A 15162-nucleotide genomic window follows, 5' to 3' on the forward strand; every position below is an offset into this window, starting at 1 on the left:
CCTAAATTTCCTACCCTTGCCCCCAGTAAATGGACTACAAATTAGATAAAGTAACCAGTCTTGCCATACTGTGATGCAGAACTCCACTTTTCAAGCCATCCACCCATTAGAAAAGAGTATGACTTCCTTGAGCTGCATTATCAGAGCCGTATGTTTTATAAACTGCAAAATGGCATGTTTATTCTGTTTGGGGTACTTCATTCTTAAATTTGCTCATTCATTCATGCCTAACAGAAAAAATAGGTTATTGCCTCCTCAGTCAGGAGTACCAATTCAAAAATAATTACACTGTAGCAAAGGCACAAAATTCTTAGACCTTGATGCACCTTCCAAAAAGTTAGCATGAAGTTGTCAATTTTCTTTCTTCTTTATCCCCTCTAAAACCTTTTTTCAGTATTGCAAGCTCATTTACTAGCAAAATATGGCTGAATGGAAGCAAGCACTTATTTTTTGTCAATATCCTTGCAGCTAAATTATACCGAGGGAAATTGTACTTATTAAAACATATATATTGAACAAAATTCGGGTGAAGTATTTTTCTGTGATCTTTAAAGTTATATAACTACAAAAGATAATGTCAGTAAATGAAACATATACTTGGCTAATTAATTCACACAATTAAAACAAGGCACATAATTCTTTTTTCATTCCCATTTAGGCCCCTATTCAAAAAAACACTTAAGAATATCCTGCTCTTTAATGTGCCTACCGTACTCCTTTAGGCATATGCCCCACAAAATGTTTAAGGATGCACTTAGGCATGTGTTTAAGTGGTCTGCTGAAACCAGATGTTAGTCTAGAACAGCATGCAAGGGAAAGCATTCGTCACCCTTGGGTTGAAGAATCTATTAAAAAATGCTTCTGACTCAAAAAGAAGCATACTAAAACAGGATAAATGTTCATCCTAACTGAAAGGAAAAGCAGAAAATGCTCTCAGAGGCTGACAAAACCTGCTCTTTCCATCACTAAGTCCAAAGCAGTAAGACAAAGGTAAAGCTTATTCATCGGAGTAAACACAGGAATTCACAGCACTTGCTACACAATCCTCTTCAGAGCTTCTTGAAATCAATGGTTAAAATCTGCTTTATAAGCTAAGAGGACAGGAAAGGCTGTCATTACACTAGCTGGTATCACATCCAACCTCTACATAATTAAAGCATTTTTTCATATTCACTTTGTTACTTAGAAGACACTGTCTGGTTAGTAAACTCACAATGTAGCTTAGACTATTTGTTCATAGTTTTGTGTTTTTTCTCTACCACAACACCATAGCAACCAAAACACCAAATATTTATTTTCTTTCTCAAACACTGTGAGTTATTTTATGAAAATTTTTATGCAAATTGGGCAATGAGTTGACTCACACTGTTTGTCTCTCTTGTATTTATCTCTAAGGCATCTATCACCATGGTGCCTAAATGCTGTGGTATCTTAAGTGTTTGCCAGCTCTGTGTATCATAACAGTGGTATCACCATTTTTGTCCACTTTTACATAGCCTTTTTATATAAACTGTAAGGAAGTATTAGCTAGAACAGTCATGGATTAAATGCAAAGAGATGTTTCTATACTAATATACACAAATCAGTAGTAAAATTAAAAGTCCTTACTGTTTCCTTCAGTCTTCATTTACTCTGAAAATACAGCCTCTACTAGTAGAAGGCGTTCTGTTGATGAAGGCTTCTCTGATTTCAAAAACCCTGGACTCTACTTAAAATCACTTGCATTCTATCTCCTAACCAGCTCAGATAACCACACCTGCCCACACAACACCATACTGCCCTAACAATTTTTTGTAGTACTTAATTCAATTTACTTCCCTCCTCAGAACTCATTCGGATTGCATCTTCCCCTAAAACATACTCATGACACCATTTTAGATCCACACCAATGTCTTCCCACAAACGAGTTGTGCTGTCATGAGACCCGGGTTGTATAAGCAAGCCTGCAGAGCTTCCAAGCTGCTGCAAACTAGATGAGGGACGAGTAACAGTGACAGTTGTAAAAATACACCTGCTGCTGATGGTAAAATTTAAGACCTTTTTTTTCCCTCCTCCTCCTTTAATAACAGTCAAATGGAAGGCACAGGAAACTGTAAGTAAACTTTATATTTGAAAATACTAACTTGGGCCGAAACATTGTGATGGTGTATTTGGCTCACCTTTAAATAGAACGATTTTTCTCCCCAAATATTAAATGGAAAAAGTATAACGAGAAAGAAGTGAAATGGAAAATTGCTAAAGCTGAAGAACATCGCACACAAAAAGGCAGTATTTTTTCTAACAGCTGTGAGATGATATGAGAGAGAAAGGGTGTGGAGGAGGGGGAGAGGGAGGGAGAGGCAAGACAAGGGAACATGAAGCAGACTGAAAACAGAATGTGAATAACTGATATTGTTATGGAAAGACTAAAAAAAATTAAGGGGAGGGGGGGCAAAATTTACAGAGCTGCTTTCAATACCATAAATATCATCCCATAGAGTAGATTTTCCATAAGACACTTAAATGTAATTGGACTAGTCATCATTTAGAAAGCCGGATTTTTCGTAGTTCATCTTGCCATGGGCCAGACTGCTTCTACTTTTTTTCCCTATTGCATGTTTTACTCTGTGGGGTTTATCTTACTCCTTGCAATGCTACATCAGAATTAAAATATAATGCTTAGCCAATGTTTCCATTTAAAACCTGTTTTTTAAACCATTGATAAGATAGGGTTATTATTGGAACATAAGCCCCTCCAAATGTAGAAAAATGGGAAAATGTCTCACTTTGCAGCCGTTACTAAGGATGGCAACAAAGTTTGACAGCTGACATTTGGGGAAGTGAAAGAGCTTAAAATATTACATGAATAAAGAATATTTTGTCTTTCTTAATGGAACATATATAACAAAATACTCTTGTCTAAATTTAATATTCAGATCCTGCATTGATCAACTTTGAGTTGATCAATGAAATGCAATGCATTTTTAGCACATCCAAAGCCATATAAAAATGATGATTTCTATATAAACAGCACCTTACATCTTCAAAGAGTTTGTAAATAGCAACACCTTCATTCTCATCCTATTTCACTAATGCAAAACCCAGGACTCCTGACATCAGAAACATGTAGAACAAGATAATTTAGATTTTTCAAAGTTCAACTGATTTTAGAGAGACCTAAAATTTCCACTTACTATACGGGAAACTTTGCCTAGATAAAAACTAGGTCCCTGTGAATTTCCACTCTGTGGAGGTGGGCACAGGCATGAAACCTCTTCCTTTGCAGAAAATAAACAAATATAATTTCTTTTCAGGATTACAAAATTCTTTGTTGACTAAAGTGTTCACAATCTCTGCCTCCGAAGATATCAAATAATAACAGCTATAAAGGAACTAGCCAAATCTGTCCAGCTCATAACTGACCCCTTTTCTGTATTTTAAAGGACCCGACAAGCAATTGGTGGTTGTATTCCTGTATAGCCCATTGTTATGGCATAGTTTAAAATCCTTCCATGTCATATAGGTTCATATGACAGTATATGTTATATTTCAACACATTTTTGAAATTACTGAATTTGATGTACCTTCTTGCAGCTGACCTACTGAAGTTCAGGATTGCTAGCATGGCCAGTTGCTATGAGAGTTCAACCCGTTTGTACAAATGACTGATAACACAGTGACTGGTGTTAAATTCCTGGACAGATTAAATGAAGCTCATCCCCCCAGATCTGAAACCTCTTCAAGCTGCTTTTTTAAAGCCAAATAACAAGTCTTTACTCCTTATATTACTGTTCCACTTTTTGTTCCCTGTCTTAAAGATATTTTCATCCTTCTAGTTCTCATGGGAAATTGTGTTAAAATTCAAGAACCTGACCTTAGGTTGCATTGAATATTCCCATTGACTTCAGGCCATAAAAAAGGAAAACTGTGGAGAAGAGTTATATTCTGTCAGAAAGAATATGGCTCCAAACGCTGGAATCATCCTGACAGCTCTATTTCAGAAGTTAGCCAAGGAGAAAAAAGGGGCCAGGAATCTTGAAAATTACATACACATACCTCACACACATGTATACACATACAAAGCATGAAGAAGAATAGAGGAGAGAACCTGGAAAGAAACCCTGCCAATTTATTGAGTGGCAGATGAATTATCCCCAAGAGTTTCATAGAAGCAGCAGCTACCCCATTTTAAGGTGAAATTTTATTTCAATCTCAGCTGCAGCATAATCTAGGATCCATCTGTTTCCCCCACTCCTTCTCCCTTCCCCTCACAGTCCCCTTGCTCCCTTCCCAACTCACATGCCAATATAACTCAGAGGAATCACTTCATCTCCAGTACCACAGGTTTCATGGGCCCTACTGAGTAGGTAGGAATTGCAGGAAGAGGGATGGGATCAGTAAAAAAAAAAAGGGAAGTAACAAATTTATTTCTATGAGTTTTCATCCCAATCAAAGCTTAGAAACTGTGTGTACCTTTTTGATAATTTTTGGTGTGTTTAAGAGTATTTTCAATATTCTCCCCACCAATAATGTTTTAGGGAAAACTAGTGACCAGCGACTGGATCTGTGTAAGCTGTCTAGCTCTTACCATTGTTTCCACTCAATATCCACTCCTATTTATTTTTCCTGTGCGATGGCCCTGCTTGAAGTCCTCAGGATATTCCACTACACAGAAAGTAAGTCTTTAAAAAAAAAAACCCAACATTGGAATTTTCCAATGTTTGGTCTTCCTTAATACCAGAAACACATTCACCTCCAAGTTTAGCAAGAGGACTCCTAGGTGCAGTTTCATTATTGGCTTAAGCTAACCTAAGTATGGAGTGTGCCAAGAGGCAGGCCCGCTCTCTCCACCCTCCCCTCCCTCCTTGCCTCAGACCTAGGTAAATACTCTTCTCATTTCATCACCATGCTGCCACAGAGTCAGCTGGATCAAAAAAACCAAAACGATCCACCTGAGATCTGAGCCACACACTAATTTTCAGATGGCTCCTGACACAGCTGACCGTGCAGCCATAAGCATCCTCATCTTCCCCAGGGAGGCAGTGGAAAGATGCAGCTGGAGGAGGAAGGAAAGGAGAGCAGTACCACCGTTTTCAGCAGCAGCATGGATTTAAATTTGCTGAAGCTGACTGCAAAACCACACCTTTGTTATGCTAGGAACAAAAACTCCCAAATGAATCAAACTGTACAAAAGAAAAAAGCAGACCTGGACACTTGATTTTGAGTGTTCAAGGAAGACAAACAGAGATTCTCCTGAATCAGAAACACCAGATGGCATGGAGGCATATTTGGGACTAACGATAATACCCTACATCTGGATGCTGTGCCCACACTAACTTCTGACTTACAAGCAGTGCTAATAATTATGGGAGTATATCCCTTACTTTGTGTGTGGTAAGGTGTGCACCTCTACAAATTTCTTCCCATTAGGTTAAGGGAGAATTTGTCTGGCCTTTTTGGGTGTGCATGGAGAGCACTTTGGGAAGCTGCTGGAAGATACACAGTATTACACATGCACTATAGCCCAACGTTCAGTAATAGTGATCCCATGAGATTGATTGCATTAACACTGCTAGATTATACCTTTTGATGGCCAGTCAACTCAAGTTTACTGTGCTCAAATGTTTGTGTCAGTGTTAGGAAACTGCTTCTATTAAAATTTGAATAACCTTTGCAGCACAGTCAAAGCTAAGAGATGCCTTTATACCAGCAAAGACATGCAAAAGGCTGGGGAAGCAGGGCAAACACATGCCTACAGGCCCAGACTGATTTTGTTGCTTTAAATTGTGCCAGTGGGCTAGTTTGCTTCTGGGGTGGGAGGAAAATAGTTAACTGCCCTTGTGCAATCCCACTCCCCAAGAACACCCTAGTCTGATGCAAAGCTATCTAGAGAATGTGAAATGCTGCAGAAGTATTTCCATTTTTAATAGTTGACAACAGCAACATTAAGTATTCGATTTATATTTCTGCTACAAAACTTCAGAGATCTTATCCTGGAACACTTGTGCCTGCTGACTAATTACGTAAGTATTGTTCATTTTGTGTCCTTATCACCCTAAGAGTGTGTCCACAAAGTTAGTCCTTTATCTGTGATGCACATCTGAAAGAGAAAAACAAAAAGGCACAGAAGCTTGGGAATTTGATTAGTTTCTTCCAAGATATTTAATTGCTATTACATCCAGAAATATGTAATACACTAGGATATAATTTTCTTTTTTGAGGGAAAAACTTGGGTTAAACACTAGCGCAAATTCCACGTGATAGCAAGCAGTCTCGGGGGTTTTAAAAAGCAGAAGATGGCAAGCTAGACTTTCACTGGTTATTTGTAGTTCCTTTTATAAATTTTGGGCACAGAATCAAACTTTAACATTCTACATAGAAAGACAGAATCTTTCTGAAAGATCTTTTACAAATCAGCAAGACTGGAAATAATTTGATAGAAGACTTACCGTGTATGCCCTTTCAGCCATTTCACTAGAAACTCATTTTGGCTTTCTCTGAGGTAGAGATAAACCACAACTAAGAGACAGTTATTAAATCTTCTTTATACATTCTGTATGAAATATATTAAACTACAAAAATACTATATTCAAATAAGGTTAAGGGTCTGACTTAAACCCACAAAGACATGGAAATTCAGAAATATTGTGTCTCCCTACCCTTCACTCTTCTCAGTGTGGCTAGGCATTGTAGCACAAATGACTTGTGCTCAGATTTTTTTAAACCTCTTCTTTATGGTACATTTCTCCTTAAAGGTACTTTCTACTTTAAGGTTCTTTCAGTTTGCATCCTCTCCGTGGGCCCAGGTTAAATTCTGCCCTGGACAGTTTGGGGTTTTTATAATTTCATTTTTTTAATGCTTATAGAAACATAAAAATGAGAAAAATAAACCAAAAGTATGTAATTGTTAGTATTGGCAACTGGCTATTTTTATTTTTTAACATATAACTGAGAAATCCCATGTTAATGAGAGACAGGCAGGCAGATGTAGGACATGCATGACTCTCAGCAAGTGTAAACACATGCTTCAGCTCTCTCCCCCCGCCCCCGTACAGTTCTACTTATACGTATGTAAATACTCATTACATATTTCTCCAGTGAACTAAAAAGGAACCTTGGAGTTGACACTGAACTAAGATTTTGTCCCATAAAATGGCATGGGACCTTCTTCCATGATGGGCTTTCTCCCCTTTTCCTGAATACAACAGTGACCAGTGGAGGTCACACTTTATTCAAAAGAAAGAAAGACGCTTGCAGACCATTCTTCCAGCGGGGCTCTCAGCTTTGAACCCACCTCCTACCCAGTGGTACAGTAGTTCAGGCCTGCTGACCTCTTGGGCAAATTGCAAACTGTGTCTTCTCAAGATAACTTCAAAGCAGGGAAATTCCACTGCGGGGAGGGGGAAGGGTATCTTAGGAGGATGGGTATTTTTTTTTTCTACGTTCTACAACTGCGAACAAGTCTGAGTTTCTCCTTATTCTCTTCTATTTCTAGTTTTTGTTTTTACTTAACTATTGCCAGTGCATTACACAGGCAACTGTCCCCATGCAGCTCTCATAAATCTGTAGGCATTCAACAAATAGTTAGAAACTTGATCATTTCAAATGTGGCTTGGGGCTTCCCCTCCATAGGCTTCATAGCATCTGATTAACATGCATGTTCAACACTGCTGTACTTAAACATGCTACTGAAGTGTCTGTTTTTAAAGATGAGCAATCAATACTGACTATTCATTCCCTTCAACTGGTACTCCTGTAAACTGCTAAAAAACCAGAACAAGGGCCATTCCAATAAAAAAACAGTGTTGATTACACTCTGATAGCCAGGGTAAAGGCAGATGATTTGGAGGACATCCGCAAACATTAATCTGCAGTTTGACTGTGATAAAAAGTAAAACATACAAAATCCTCAAATAAATAATCCTCAACAAAATAGCGTAAGACTTTAAAATAACATCACTGATGTATTTTTATCTTAAGACACCATAGAACAAGACACAGGGTTTCAGGAATTAATAGAAATGAAGATATTCCTTAAATAGATAATATTAAGCATGTCCCTATAACAATCTTTCTTAAAGAATAAGAGAATCAGAAAGTAGTAGCCTTGATCCAGAAAAGGTATTTCTGCCTTATACAGCATAAAAGACAGACATTCAGGAATAGCTCATCCATGAGAAATGGTGATCTCCTATTGCTGCCAAGGTCAGTCAGACCTGTTGTGATATGTTCTGTAAATGCTGACTCTATCACTTACAGTTTTCCAAGGACTTCTTTAACACCTAGAGATTTTTTATTTTTATTGTGGAACAAAGCTATGACATGAAACTGTCAAACTAGAAAGCCCAGAAAAGGATGACAGAGAGTTTTTATTAGATTCGAGGGTGACAGCTCCATTGAGAAAAGAACCATGTAGTTAAAAGAAAGGTGGTCTGAAGTTCCTAGAGATCCAGCAAGAAAATGCTGAAATCTCAGCAAAGAAGGAAATTTTGCTCTCAAGCCACCAGTCCGACAATTTATCACACCCCTTAAAAACTGATGGCGGATGACATGTGGATGATGTATCTGTATCAGCCTATCAAGTGTGAATGGGACTGAATTTATTTCCTACAACAGGAAGCTCTAGTGGAAACTCCCAACATAGTTTTACTATGCCTCAGTCCTGACCTTCTGCACTTCAAATGCCAACTGTGCCCCCTTGTGTGGTACTTTTCTGATGGTAACCATAAGTCCCTAGGGAAGTAGATTAAATTCAAGCAAGCCGTTTTGCTTTTTACTTTCTCTAGTTAAAAAAATAAAATGAAAAAAAAAAGATAAGCTGTAATACCTTCTAGCCCTAAAAATAAATTTGTGAACTCTCTGCTGTATTTATATGTACTCAGAGAGAATAGAGTTTGGATCTTTCTCTCTATTAGCATCTATAATTCTGGGCTTGAAGTACTAATTAAAAGCACATAAAAGAAGGTACATAGACTACTTTTTTTACATAACAGGGTGGGAGTCTCCTGTTGAAAGACCCACCTTGCTTGGAGCTTTAAGAAACATCCAAGGTATTGCTTCACAGACACCGTGTGAATATAAAGGACAATGAAAACTGTTCTCTAGCAAAAGACATCTGAGCCAGATGAGACCACAGAACATAGAAAAGAAGAGGTTTTAAGTAAGCCTGTAAAGATCTCCTCATGCCAGGAGAGCTCATGCAGGGGCAGCTCAGCTCTATTTGGGAGTTTTATCAAAAAGGAGAATGATGACATCATTGTTCTGAACTGAAAACTGATTAATCATCTGCTTGGCATCTGTCTTAGCAGACGAGAATTCCCTTTTCAATGCTATGGAAAAACTGGTGATACAGACTAGTCCTCATGTTGTCACCTGTCTCTGCTTGTGACCAGTCCTCTCTTCTGTCTTTCCTTTTTCCTGACTATTCAGCTGACACATTCAGCTGATAATATGTACATTTGCAAAATATCTGCAAATATAGATGAGTATTTTTAATGGTATCAAACATTTGTGCAGATTTGTTCTCAAGACATCTGTATATGACGCAGTCCCCAGGTAACATTTCTATAACTTTTATGGATCCTCACTTTTTGGAGGAAAAAGCAAAATGCCTTTAGACAGGCTTTTTAAATTGCAGAATAAATTGTTGAAAACACAATTTTCCTTCAAAAAACCTAAGTTTCTGAAACCCCAGTACAGTCCTCCAGTACACTTCAGAAAAAAATAGCACGAAACCAAAAATTCCTGATCCCTTATACTTCTAGATGTTTCATGATTGATTTAACAAGATAAGTGGAAGAGTGGAAAATTGGCAACCTTAACACTTGGGTATATCTTGCAATTGAGAACTAGCATATACCATACTGTGATGTATTTTTGAGCCTTCCTGCATACCATGTGGACAGTGTCTCCCATACAAAATCACTTGATAAGATGGGAAATATAGGAAGAGGGAAAAAGGAGCTTCATGTTTCCCTCTGTTTCTCTGACCATGAGAAATAATTTGATTCTAAGGCCCAGTGAAATGTTTTCTTTCACGATTGGCCTACCTTTTGTACATCTGCAAGGCCACGTTAAATTTGGTAACTTGAATTGAACCAGCTGGCAGTGTCTTTGAAGCATATGGGAATGGATCGAAGCTGCAAATATGCAAGGTGAATTTTACATTTTTCTATTTCTCTCATGGTTATTTAAGATCTTGATTCTGTGAGATGTTGTGTGCTTAATTCCTGCTGTAGGCAATGGCAGATGAGTGTGTAAGAACCTTTTGTGAGATGCAAAACACAGTTCAGGTTCAGCCCATGTGTCTATTCCTCCTCTTTCTGTTAAATTGGCTGCATATCATTTGTTTGGAATGAGAAGATATGGCAATACTTAGGTTTTCTCTTTGCTTTGTAGCAAAGGGAAGTCAGGGGCTTTCCTTAACTATTTAGAAGTGATCTTTACTTCCTTAGAGAGATGAGAACTATTTATTTCCATGCAAGTGTGATAATTTGGGGCCAGTCATTTTCACCACAAATGAATTAAACAAGACAGGAGCAGTGGCTAAAATAATAAAATAGCTGCCTCTTTCATTACATGTTTGACAACACTTGATTTGACACACTATTAGGTAGCATTACAAACTGTTTAAATACTCTGAAACATATATCACCACTATTAAGCTTTGATACCATATTGCAAATGTTTCCGTTTAAACACACTGATTTATGCTCACTTATGATTGCACACCCAGAATGTCAACAACACTTAAAATGAATCAATTTCTTAAAGGATTTAAGTTCATTCTGATGAAAAGACCAGATTAATTACTTTAAATATTCTGTAATCTTAATATCATTTTCTTGTGCATCTTCCCAGATCCAAGTGTCATACCCAGTTTAAGGACATGAAACAGGACGTCCACACAAAAGGGACAGACCCTTCATCCTATTATTATTTAATTAACCACTCTCTAGAAATTGGTGAGCATTGAGCTTTGTTCTGAAAGGTAAATAGTCCTGTGCGTCAGTAAGTAAAGCAACAATTTCAGCAGGAGGGATTTTCTCAGCAAAATCTCATGGCTCCCCTTTTAGCTTATCTGGCCCTCCTGGCTCCCAAAGTACAGCCCACAAAACAAGAAGCGAAATGATTTTCCAATCCAGCAGTTCTTAAATATGTAGGAGAAAACTTTTCTTTAAAGAAGAGCCAACCTCATGAAAAGGGTCTTGTGGCGCCTATGTATAATAAATAATAAGCCATCATCACAGTCTCACATTTCCTTCTTCCTAGGAAAATCAAGAAATCTTCTCTTCATAATAGATGATCGGACATCTTTGTCTGGAGATCCCAAATAAAACTGTGTACAGGCATGTGAGATTAAAACAAAAAGATGTTGGGCTAGATTCTTTTTTAAACTAAGATACTTTTATTTCTCTTTGGCCGAGAACATGACTTATACGTACTGATGGCCCCCCAACATATTGACGGAGCAGCGACGTGAGACATTAGGGCAGACAAGAAAATGACCGGTCATCTCGGACATACTTACTTGTTTCTTTTAATTCTGACGGTCTGACCGTTGCAGAGCCTCCATGAGAACATGCAAATGGCTGGACTGGTTCAGACCGAGGGTCTGCCCTGCCAGTACTCCGCCTCCAATCAGCAGGAGGATTTTCTCAGCAAAATCTCATGGCTCCCCTTTTAGCTTATCTGGCCCTCCTGGCTCCCAAAGTACAGCCCACAAAACAAGAAGCGAAATGATTTTCCAATCCAGCAGTTCTTAAATATGTAGGAGAAAACTTTTCTTTAAAGAAGAGCCAACCTCATGAAAAGGGTCTTGTGGCGCCTATGTATAATAAATAATAAGCCATCATCACAGTCTCACATTTCCTTCTTCCTAGGAAAATCAAGAAATCTTCTCTTCATAATAGATGATCGGACATCTTTGTCTGGAGATCCCAAATAAAACTGTGTACAGGCATGTGAGATTAAAACAAAAAGATGTTGGGCTAGATTCTTTTTTAAACTAAGATACTTTTATTTCTCTTTGGCCGAGAACATGACTTATACGTACTGATGGCCCCCCAACATATTGACGGAGCAGCGACGTGAGACATTAGGGCAGACAAGAAAATGACCGGTCATCTCGGACATACTTACTTGTTTCTTTTAATTCTGACGGTCTGACCGTTGCAGAGCCTCCATGAGAACATGCAAATGGCTGGACTGGTTCAGACCGAGGGTCTGCCCTGCCAGTACTCCGCCTCCAACGATGGCTCGAGGCGTGACAGCCCGAACTGAGGGCAAGCGTGTACGATACTTCCCTCCATCCCCTACCTCCATGTCTCTACCTCCAGCTAGTTTCAGCTGAAAGGAGTTGCTGATCCATTTATGGTTTGTCTATCTAATGACCTCCTTAGGTCTCCAGTCTGCTATGTAAACTTCTTGCATCCACAACACTGTTTGGCAAGGAATGCCATATGAGTTCTCCATTGCAGGGAGAATATTCATACTACGTAGTCTCACTCCAGCAGACAGCATTTAAAAGAATAACAACTTTTTTAGTATCAGCAGATACAGATCATGTTTCTCAAGGCATGTGTTCCTATTTATATGAGAAAAGCAATGACACTCTTCTCATATGCTGGTATAGGAACCTCTTTCAAGACTATTTTGGAGACATTCACTTGAATGTTGAATGGCTTTAAAAACTCAGTGCCCTTCTGAACAAATGTTCCTTCCTTTTAAGCTTCTAAAAACTGATTCATGCTTTTTAATCTGATGCAACTTTTTTCTAGAAAATGCATTTATATGACCCAAAGTGGCCAAGTTTGATATACCATTGAATTATCCTGGAAAAGGCCTTGCTTTCTCAGTCCATAGAGGCAAAACCTACAATAGGATTAACATTTTCAGTTCCAGTCTCCACAAATGCATTATTCTGAAAATCCCAGAGAAAATGTCCCCTACAAAACAAAAGAACACTTAACGGATTAATATGTATAGCTTTTTAATTTTTACAAACTGTACAGACCCCTGCCACAAATCTCAGGTGTTTTTACCATCTTTCTGATTAAATCATCTCTGTAAGTAGCAGCAAAAATTTTATAACCTCTCAGGGCCTGCATCATTAAGTACTGAAAATAACTTGAAGTGCTGTGCAAAGCAAATGGTATAGCTGTAAACTCCTACAGACTCCTAGGAATTTGAAGCCTTTCTTAAGGCAATAGTCAGTAATTTTTCATATAAATAAAAAGCCAAATCTCTACTTTTTACCATCAGATGTTCTAGTCATTCTGGTATTGTCATCTCCAGCTCTGCATTAGCATCGCTGTACCTGCATACACCCGTATGCACCTACATACACCGGTCGCCTAGATCAACTCCTCTAGAATCAGTATATCTCTACCACCTTTCTCCACAACAGGATGAAAACTAATCCATGGTCCATGAATAACAAGTTTCTCAACAGCAGCTTTTCAATACAGAGCTTGCAATCTGTCTCCCATTCACTTTGTCAAATTATGGTCCACATATCAGCCATTTGCAGCAGTGATATATCTGTCAAGCGTCAAGTACATTTCCTGCAAAGGAAAGTCTTTTTTAGGATTTTTTAACTTTCAAAATGTCTAATCCCAAACATGCAAAATAATGAGTCAGACGCCAAAAAATCATGAGATTTTTTTAAAAAAATATGTTAACGTCTTTTCCTTTGCTTTCTGGAGCATTTTCTGGGTCATGTTTTCAAGCTTTTCTGCAAGGCCATAAGGGTTTCAAACATTATTAAAAAGAAAGCAGCTGAGATCCTTTTGTAATTGCATGTTTAAGGAAAACATTTATTGCCATCAGACTTAAACTGTGTTGAACTGACAACCAAGAATCTTCAGAGATATTTTTGATCAAATAATCCTGAAAAGGGAGTATTGCTTCAAACCTGTTTTCTCTGGAGTTTTGTTTACATTACTTATGTATTTTTTCCAGATAATTAAGCTTTACTAAAAGCAGGTTGTTAGACATGGAGGAAAGCCATGACTTAACACTATCTTGAAGGACTCTTTACAATACCAAAATATCTGAGGTACAGATTATAGATCCTCATACAAACAGCAATTTCTTCACCTGAAATTTGTGATTTGCTCCCCCTTAATACTGAGTCCCCTTGAAATCTTTACTCTGGATTTTTTTTTTCCCCAGTGACGAGAAGACAGTTTTTTGTGACAATGTGCATTACAAATCTTCTTAAAAGTTCTTCAGATTCCAACTGTTTTGAGACAAAAATGGTCATGAGTATTTGATAAATGTAACCATTAGTGGTGTCATCATCTCAGCTTATTTGTGTGGCACTCACTAATTTGTTTTTATTTAAAGAGGGAAAGGCATTCCTTTCTTTTCATAATGCAATTCCTCTGTAGGGCATTATCTAAGTTCAGTATAGTGTCCTTCCTGTATCCTTTCTCTTCCATCCTTTCTGTCCTGATTAAAACTACCAGAGAGTCAGCAGGAAACCCAGTGGGATTGCTCAGTGTCTTGAAGTCACCCTTTCTTTCATTGTTTTTGCCTGCTAAACCTTGTTTTGCTCATCAATCCCTCTCCCGCATCCCCCTGGATTCCCAACTTTCCTTTGTCGGCACCCTTGTTTGCAGCCAATTGTGCTCCTCTTCATTTTCCCTACCCCATTCTCTTCCTTCCTCCCCTCTCAGTTTGCCCATCTCCTCAAGTTTCCCTCCTCCATCCTGCTGTGAGGAAGGCTGTGCCTGGTGTCAGTACTGCCCCCAGCACGGCCAGGCCCAAGCACTATGAGCTAACGAGGCAGACCCCCGCTCATGAGGTATTTCATGGGTGGTTCTTTTTACTTTTCACTTGCTTCCTGCTTTCTGAGGCATGCTTATGGATCACAGTTTATTTCTGCCACCACAAACTCTGGGCGATGGCTTCCACTCTGCTGGGACAGAAGACGAAGGGCTCACCTAACCCGCCGGGCCCCGCGTGCAGCTCGACTCTGGTCGACCTCACAGGACTGCCAGGGGAGCCGGGGCACAGGGCGCCCGACCCGACCTTTACAAAATGGTTCTGGAGATGGGTCGGGGGCCGTGGAGATGGGCCAGGGGGTTCTCACAGAGGCACCTGGCAGCCTGTGGCCAGCCCATCTCGGAGTCCAGGGCCCAGGCCGACCCCCTCGCTCTCCGGCCGTCGCTGCCAGCC

The sequence above is a fragment of the Aptenodytes forsteri genome, unplaced genomic scaffold (assembly GCF_000699145.1).
Source record: "Aptenodytes forsteri isolate BGI_AS27 unplaced genomic scaffold, ASM69914v1 Scaffold139, whole genome shotgun sequence".
In the NCBI taxonomy this organism is placed as follows: domain Eukaryota; kingdom Metazoa; phylum Chordata; class Aves; order Sphenisciformes; family Spheniscidae; genus Aptenodytes; species Aptenodytes forsteri.